Source organism: Xenopus tropicalis, chromosome 6 (genome assembly GCF_000004195.4).
Source record: "Xenopus tropicalis strain Nigerian chromosome 6, UCB_Xtro_10.0, whole genome shotgun sequence".
Classification (NCBI taxonomy): domain Eukaryota; kingdom Metazoa; phylum Chordata; class Amphibia; order Anura; family Pipidae; genus Xenopus; species Xenopus tropicalis.
The window spans coordinates 68,856,545-68,866,203 of NC_030682.2; the positions used below are offsets into that span (position 1 = coordinate 68,856,545).

Here is a 9,659-nt window from a genome sequence, read left to right on the forward strand (position 1 = left end):
CACCAACCACAGCTTAGGCTCATCCATAGCATTTGCCAAAACAAAGCCAATCTTGTAAAACAAAGAGCACATTCTTGCTTACAAACCAACACCACACCCCTGCCAAAAACACTTGCATCCTCACTCACCTTCCAAAAGTGAAGCACTCCACAGCCTATGCCACAGAAAACTTGTAAAACAAAGAGAAGCTTAGGTTGAAGAAGCACACACATTCAAAGCAATCTAGACCTTCATCCACTAGCACATATTGTGAGGCCCCAGGAATTTGAAAAGGTAAACAACCAAAAAGTGACCCCCCCAAAAAAAGATGCCCATTTTGAGAAATGACAACAGACTTAATTTGTCCATTCATGCCTACCACGGAAAAAAACAAAAAAACAGATCCCAAATAAACTGTGGAACTTCAGCCTCAACAGTAGCAAAGTGTCTTCTTAACCAGGAAAAACCTGTGGAAAAACAAATAGATACCAGAGCTGAAGACACGCTATGAGCTATGCACACCTATTCTTTCACTCACTCACAAGTTCCAGCAGTCCCAGGTTATCTGCCTCCACCCCTAACCTTTCCTACACCAGGACCCAACCTGTAAAACAAAGATGACCAGGCTGAAGATTTAAAACAAACAGAGTCAGAAAATACACTTATATTCCTACCAAAAGCATATCCCGAATGAACTGGCAAGGCTGAATTCCTACAATGGCTAGATAGCTATACAATCAGAAATACCTTTGAGAAAAAAAAATAACAGATGCCCAAGTTTAAGAATCATTCTATTATCCATGATCACCTAATTCTTCTACTCACCTATTTATCACAATCTTTAGTAGTGCAAGGTTACCCTGCCTCCACTGCTAGCCATTTCACACATAGTACCAATCTGGAACCAAACTAAAGAACCATAATTATCCATGCACACCTATTGATCTACTCACCTAGAGCAGTACAACAGAACCTGTCTCCAGTCCTAATCTGTAAAACAATAATGTACTGGGTGAAGAATGACAATGCCAAAATAAATTTGTCCATCCACTAATACCTACCGAAAGAAACAGGCAGTTTGACAGGCTGAAGTACCACAGTGGCAGGAATGAGGAAAACCTGAAAAAAGAAAAAGAAAAATAGAGGCCCAGGTTAAAGAGTCCTTCATTATCCGTGCACACCTATTTTTCTACTCACCTATCAATCACAGGTTTTGGCAGTGCAAGGTTACCCTCCTCTCCACTGCTAGCCATTCCACACAATATATCAACCTGTAAAACAAAAGATGCCCAGGCTGAAAATTGACAATGCCAAACTGCATTTTTCAAACTACTCACATACCTACCAAATGAAAGAGGGTCCCAAGAAATCTACCACGGCTGATGTACTACACTGGATAGACATCTCTAAAACTAGGAAACCCTGAAAAAGACAAACAAATGCACAAGCTGAAGAAACACAATAATCTTGCACACTTTCTTCTACTCACTCATCACAAGCTTTAGCAGTAGAGGAAGTAACTTTGGACTGCTGGCCATTCCACAAACAATCAACCTGTAAAACAAAGATGCCCTTGCTAAAGAATGATAAAGTAAAACTGAATTTTACATCCATGCATATACCTATGAAAAAAAAAACCCAGGATCCAGAAATAGGTATGAGAGGCTGAAGAACCACAGTGGCTAGAGGTCTTGCCCACCATGAAAACCTGTAAAAAACAGAAGTTGCCCATGCACTTCTATTTTTCTACTCACCTAGCGATCACAACCTTTCAGCTGTGCAACGTTACCTGCCTTTTCAATGCTAACCATTCCACACAATGTCCCAATCTGTAATACAAAGATGCCCAGGTTGAAGATTCATCTTTATCCATGCACTTTTATTTTTGTTACTCACCTATGGATACCATGCTTTCAGTGGTGCAAGGTTAGCTGCCTCTATTCCACGCAATGGCCCAATCTGTTAAAAAGACAAAGAATCATGATTTTCCATGCTTACCTATTCCTCTACTCACCTATAGGAAAGCTTCAGCAGTACAAGGAAATTTGTGTCCATTCCACAAACTGTTCCAATCTGTTAAACAATAATGTACTGGGTGAAGAATGACGATGCCAAACTAAATATGGGGGTTCACTAAAGAAATAGGAAGTTTGACAGGCTGAAGTACCAGTGACTAGAAGTCTTCCAAATGAGGAAAACCTGTAAAAAAATAAAAATAGATGGTTGAAGGTTCATCATTATCCATGCACACCTATTCTTCTTCTCACCTGTAGATCATAATCTTCAACAGTTCAAAGTTACCAGTTTCCCCTGCTAGCCATTTCACTCAGTGTATCAACCTGTAAAACAGAGATGCCCCCTGGCTGAAGAATGGCTACACCAAACTGAAATTGTCTATCAACTCATATACCTACCAAAGGAAACAGTTTGCTTGGCTAAAGAACCTCAGTGGCTAGAAGTCTACAAAGAAGGAAAGCCTGTTAACAAATAGATGCCAAGCTTATGAATCATCTTTAGTCATGCACTCCTATTTTACTACTCACCTATAGGTCACAAGCTTCAGCTGCCCAAAGTTGCCTGTCTCATTAAAACAAAAATGCCCAGGGTGAACAATGATAATGCCAAACTAAATTTGTCAACCCACTAACACCTACCTAAAGAAACAGGAAGTTTGACAGGCTCATATACCACAATGGCTAGACGTTACCTGCCTCTGCGGCTAGCCTTTTCCACACAATGTCCCAATCTGGAAAATAAAGATGTACAGGCTTAAGATTTATCTTTATCTATGCACTTTAATTGTTTCTACTAACCTATGAATACCATGCTTTCAGTGATTCAAGGTAAGCTTCCTCCAATCCACACAATATCCCAATCTGTAAAACAGACCCAGGACAAAGAATCATCATTATCCATGCACACCTATTTTTAAACTCACCTACGGATCACAAGCTTCAGCTGTGCAAAGTTACCTGCCTCTGCGGCTAGCCTTTTCCACAAAATGTCTCAATCTGGAAGAAAACAAAGAAGTACAGGCTTAAGATTTATGTTTATCTATGCACTTTTATTGTTTCTACTCACCTATGGATACCATGCTTTCAGTGATGCAAGGTAAGCTGCTTCTACTGGACACAATGTTCCAATCTATAAAACAGACCCAGGACAAAGAATCGTCATTATCCATGCACACCTATTTTTTCTACTCACCTATCATCGCACGTTTACCTGCCTCTTCACTGCTAGCTATTCCACACAATATATCAACCTGTAAAACAAAGAGGCCCAGGCTGACGACAGACAATGGCAAACTCCATATTTCTATCCACTCACTTACCTACCACATGAAAGAGGATCCCCAGAAAACTACCAAGGCTGACATACCACATTGTATAGAAATCTCCAAAAACAGGAAATCCTGTAAAAAACAACAAATGCCCAAACTGAAGAAACAATAATCTTTCTCACTTTCTTCTACTCACTCATCACGAACTTCAGCAGTCCAATGTTACTCCCTCCACTGCTCCCATTCCACAAAGTATTAAACCTGTAATCCAACCAAAAAAAACAAACAAAACACAGGATCCAGAAATAGGAAGTAAGAGAGGCTAAAGAACCACAGTGGCTAGAGGTCTTCCCCACCATGAAAACCTTTAAAAAAAACCGATTCATAAGCTGAAGAATCACTGTTATTCGTGCACTTCTATTTTTCTACTCACCTAGTGATCACAAGCTTTCAACTGTGCAAGATTACCTTCCTCTCCACTTCTAACCATTCCACACAATGTCCCAACCTATCATGCTTCAGTTGGGCTGAAGAAGGATAATACCAAACTCAATTTGTCCATATGCTCAAATACCTATAAAAAGAAAGTGGATCCAGAAACAGGAAGTATGACAGACTGAAGTACCATAGAAGTCTTCCAAACAAGGAAACCCTGTAAAAAGCAATCAATCCCCAAGATGAAGAATCACTATTATCCATTTACTTCTATTTTTCTACTCACCTCTTGATCACAAGCTTTAGCTGTCCAAAGTTACCTGCCTCCACTCCCAGCTTTTCCTATACCAGGGTCCAACCTGTAAAACAAAGATGTCCAGGTTAAAAACACAAACTGAATTTATCCATCTGCTCATACCTACAAAAAGAAACAGGATGCTATATGGTCTTCACAAGCTTCAGCTGTCCAAGGTTGCCTGCATCTGCTGATAGTGTTTCCAACACATGACTGAAGGGCAACTGGAGCAGAATATTTCTAAAGCAAATATGGCCAGCATCCCCTACTCATCAGCCAATGCTAAAGTGCTTGCACAGCAGTTTTTGCAAAACTTGGATCCAACCTGTAAAACAGATGCCTAAGTGAAGTAACACAAGTTATACATGCAAGTTATTAAAGCAACATAGTACACACATCAGAAACCATACATGTCTTGCCCTACATCTTTAAAGCCCTTCACTCTCACTCCAAGCACAAGTAAACCCATTACCTACTCCATAGCCAGACATTCTCCAAATGAATAACCAACCTGTAAAACAAATAACATTCAGGTTAATAAAGCACCACCATCCACATTTACTTGAACCAGCCAAAACATAACTAAAGCCACTATTGTCCAGCAACAAGGCACAACCTTTAGAATAGGACTTCCAGGCTAAAAAACAAACACACAAAAAAATCAGTTACTACAAGCAGAGCATGCGATTTCTCTCAAATCAAAGCACATTCTGAGAAACAAAAATGTCCACTCTAAATCTCCTTATAGTTAAAAGTGCTTAGTCAAAAACTGTCTGAAAATAGTTATAACGTATTAATATAGAAGCAAAAACACATATATGTACAATCTTATCTCTTATAGTACAAACTCTTATGATAATGCATCATGTATATTGCAGCAGCAGATTAGACATTACTTAATAAGGACACATATATTATACTACACACTTACCTACAAGTAGATGCTTTTCAGATGAGGGATCCACAGGGGGATATTAACACATGCACAGTCACATTCACAGCCTTTATCTCATTTACAGAAACAAACATTCCTTTCTCTTATAAACCCAAAATGGAGGGAAAACCCACACTGATGACATAACATTGTCGCACAATGATGACATCATATCCTTCTCATCCATGTGACCACCCCCCTTAGAATGTAAATAAACGCAAATGTGACGGCATAGCAGTCAAGTCAATGAAAGCAAATGAAAAGATGGAAAACGTTGAAAAATGCAAACATACTGAACATAAAACAGGTTACACAGCAACTCTGCAAATTATATTTATAGCAAATAATGTAGTTTCAAGTAAGGAAATTGTAATAAAGGTCCTGTATGCAAATTAAATACACTTAAAGGGTCAGTTACTCAAGTGCAGTGTGCAAAGTGCAATTTTCGAGTTATAAAGTTATTTTACCCATAATGCATCATTTCCCCCAAATTTCAGTCACAAGGTGATTTACATTTAAAGCACGTGCAGCTGTTGCATAAAAACTGTTTAAATAATTGACACTGTTGTGCTGATTGTTTTCATAATTTCCACGATGTCTGCATTTGATTTTTTAGGCACAGCGGCACATGCTGATGCAACCCACTGTGGCAATGCTGAACCAGTAGTGGTATCTCCTGGGCACACTTCCTTTGGAACAGGAGGTGGAACAGAAACTGCAGCACAAAGTTCAGAAGTGCAAGGAGTGGATTTGGATGCAAGTATTAGACTGTGTGCAGTGTTGTGTGACACAACAGCATTGGCACAGCCTCCCAGCAGGTCCCTAATAAAGACAGACTTGTGTTGTGGGGGCCTCTGGGGTAAATTGGTGAATGCTTTTCATAGATTCCAGTTAAAAAGTTGCCTCTACAGGCAATATTGTCATGAAAGATGGAAGAAGTGATTCCTAACTTTCCTAAATAATACTACCAGACCCAGAAGTGGACTAACAGAATGGATGAAGTTATTGGCCAATAAAACCTTTAGCTTTATTGATCCATTATAGTCAAAAGTATCCAGACACGCCTTCCAACTGTTTATGTCCTCAGTAGGATCACTTCCTGCTGAGTAAGATTTTCTTGTAAGATTTGTGTTTTTTACGTTAGCTGGGGGGAAATCAGCACCATGTCTCTTTACTATAATTCATGGTTGCTGGCATCCTCTTAACCAGAGATTCCCCACCCAGTGGCTTGAGAGCATCATGTTGCTCACCAACCCCTCTGATGTTGCTCCCAATGGTCTCACAGCAGGTTTTTATTTTTTTAATTTCTGACTTGAAGACACTATTTGGAGGCATAAAGACCATAGGGTTGATTCACTAAAGTGCGATAATGCATATCGCATGTGTTTTTTGCGTTAAAATTAATGCGAAAAAAAACGTGTGATTCGTTTAAGTATTATCGCATGCGTTGTCGCATACCGCATGCATTAAATTTTACCGCTTTGCGTTAATTTGCGCGCAGAAATAATACTAACACATGATTGACAAACCCTAAATATCACATTTGTCTGTGCGAAAATTAACAGCCAGTAATTATAGAAAAGTACAGTTAATGAGCTTTTGGCAATAAAATATGGACTTTGCAGTGTGATTTATTAAAGTATGTGTTGGCCCTAGAGTGATGCATCCTCCAGTTTGCAGGGAAATGATCAATTTAAAAAAAAGTAGTTTTACGAAAGTAATGCTGTGTATTGCTAATATGACATGTGTTTTTCGCATGCGGCGACTATTTGTGTGCGATGCATTCATTAGCTCGCATTCCGTCAAATACCGCACGAAAATAGTCTTCGCGACTTAACGCAAGCAGCATCGCATCTAAATTAACGCAAGTATGCTTTTAGTGAATCGTGCGTTAAGATGCAATTAGATGCAATAAAATTTTGAACGCATGCTATAAATAGCGCACGTTTTAATGCACTTTAGTGAATTGGCCCTCATGTTTACTGTCAAATAGTGCCTCCTGTAGTCTGCTAGTTGGCTATCAAATAACCAATCACAGTCCTTATTGGTCATCCCCTAAGACTTTTCCTTCATGCTTGCTTTGCTCCACAACATTTTTTACATTTGAACATTGCTCACAGGTAAAAAAAAAAAAAAAAAAAAAAGGTTGTGGACCCCTTGCTCTAAACTTTTTTGAAAGCAATGTACTCAAGTTATCTTAGGATAAGTAAAGATAAGAATTTCTGTTATGAATACATGTGTAAAGAGTCAGTTTAGGGCTTACTGTGCTAGGTAAGTCTTAAAGGAACAGTAACATCAAAAAATTAAAGTGTTTTAAAGTAATTAAAATATAATGTGCTGTTGCTCTGCAAAAAAATTGTGTTTTTGCTACAGAAAAGCTACTATATAAATAAGCTGCTGTGTAGCCATGGGGGGAGCCATTCAAGCTGGAAAAAAGGAGAAAAGGCACAGGTTACATAGCAGATAGCAGATAACAGATAAACCCCCATTATATGGGGCTTATTTACTAGTTATCTGCTATGTAACCTGTGCCTTTTCTCCTTTTTTCCAGCTTGAATGGCTGCCCCCATGGCTACACAGCAGCTTATTTATATAAACTATAGTAGTCTTTCTGAGGCAAACACACCAGTTGTAGCAATGCTGGGCAACAGTACAGTATTGTAATTACTTTTATACACTTAAATTTTTTGGTGTTACTGTTCCTTTAAGAGAGCTATGAGCTACAAGTAGTTGCAAACAATAACCAAACAAGAGTAGTTACAGTATAGTCATCATAAGTATAGTATGCGCTGTTTTAAGCAATACTGATTCAGGAACAGTCCTGGCCCCATGCAGCTTATTATTAAATGACCAGTAAATGTGGAGTGCCAATTGTTAGCTATTGCATCGTACCTGGGGCTAACTTTGCAATGTGTATTACAGGATTGGGTACAGAGGGTGGTTGTTAATGGTACATTCTCTACTTGGAATAAGGTTCTCCTTGGGGTCCCTCATGGTTCTGTACTGGGTCCACTTTTATTTAATTTGTTCATAAATCACTTGGGAGAGGGTATTATAAATAATGTATCAGTGTTTGCAGATGACACAAAACTCTGCAGACCAGTCAATTCTATCCAGGATGTGGCATCCTTGCAGCAGGATCTTGACCAACTGGCAATCTGGGCGGCTAAGTGGCAGATGAGATTTAATGTGGATAAATGTAAGGTCATGCACCTGGGCTGTAAAAATATGCAAGCCACTTATACACTTAATAGGACTGCAACTGCACTAGGTAAATCCATAATGGAAAAGGACCTTGGAGTCCTTGTAGATAATAAACTTGGCTATAGCAAGCAATGCCAGGTAGCAGCTGCAAGGGCAAACAAGGTTTTGAGCTGTATTAAAAGGGGTATAGATTCACGGGAGGAGGGGGTTATTCTTCCCCTTTACAGAGCGCTGGTAAGGCCCCATCTAGAATATGCTGTTCAGTTCTGGTCTCCAGTGCTCAAACGAGACATTATTGAGTTAGAGAGGGTCCAGAGAAGGGCAACTAAGCTGGCAAAGGGTATGGAAAGTTATGAAGAAAGACTGGCCAAGTTGGGTCTGTTTACACTGGAGAAGAGGCGCTTAAGAGGTGACATGATAACTATGTATAAATATATAAGGGGATCATATAATAACCTTTCTAATGTTTTATTTACCAGTAGGTCCTTCCAACGGACACGAGGGCACCCACTCCGTTTAGAAGAAGGGAGGTTCCGTTTAAATATTCGAGAGCTGTGAAGTTGTGAAATTCCCTCCCCGAATCAGTTGTGCTGGCTGATACATTATATAACTTTAAGATAAAGGGTTATGGGAGATAGCTCTTAGTACAAGTTGATCCAGGGACTGGTCCGATTGCCATCTTGGGGGTATATTTATCATGCTGTGTAAAAAGTGGAGTTAAGCATTACTGGTGATGTTACCCAGAGCAATCAATCAGCAATTAGATTTCAACAGTTAAAAAATCAAATCAAAGTATCTGATTGGCTGCTATAAACAACATCACCGGTGAGGTTTTACTCCACTTTTTACACAGCATGATAAATATACCCCTTGGAGTCAGGAAGGAATTTTTTCCCCTCTGCGGCAAATTAGAGAGGCTTCAGATGGGGTTTTTTGCCTTCCTCTGGATCAACTAGTAGTTAGGCAGGTTATATATAGGCATTATGGTTGAACGTGATGGACATATGTCTTTTTTCAACCCAACTTACTATGTTACCCCAATTTCTGAGATGCCGTGAGCTAGAAATTCCCTCGGCAGTGACACAACACAGGAATCATATCTAGTGATTTAACCACTAAGCACTCCAATTATTTAAAAATAATTAGATAACCTTGTGTAATGTTCAGGAAACACCATCACTACTTAAAATTATCTAATGCATTATACTTCATAGAAGTTATTTAGCTGAAATGTCTGTAAAATGCCTAAAAAATACATTTTATTGAAAGTTAAATCAAAAGGCATTTAATGAAAACAAATATTTTACAATCAAATAAAATCCATGGATAAAATCTGTCTGGCTACATCTTGGCACAGTGAAAAAGTGACACCAGGTTTCTCATCCACTTGTAAAACTTTTCGCACAGGCCAGAAGACCAGTTGCCACGGGTCCCAAGTTAGTGTGGCATCACCAGAAGACTTTTCTCAAACCAGGTCCCAACCTGTAAAACAGACATGCCCAAATTAAAGCAGCACCAACATAAACTTT

General features: G+C 39.2%; 1 long non-coding RNA gene across 1 annotated transcript; it reads right to left on the reverse strand.

Annotated features, from left to right (window-relative positions):
• Positions 1–501: 501 nt before the first annotated feature.
• Positions 502–4,581, reverse strand: LOC108647875. The gene is made up of 3 exons (XR_004223323.1): positions 1,734–4,581; positions 1,177–1,533; positions 502–1,098 (listed from the first exon to the last, which is right to left on the reverse strand). It is a non-coding gene; the product is annotated as an uncharacterized LOC108647875 (long non-coding RNA).
• Between the last annotated feature and the right edge of the window lie 5,078 nt (positions 4,582–9,659).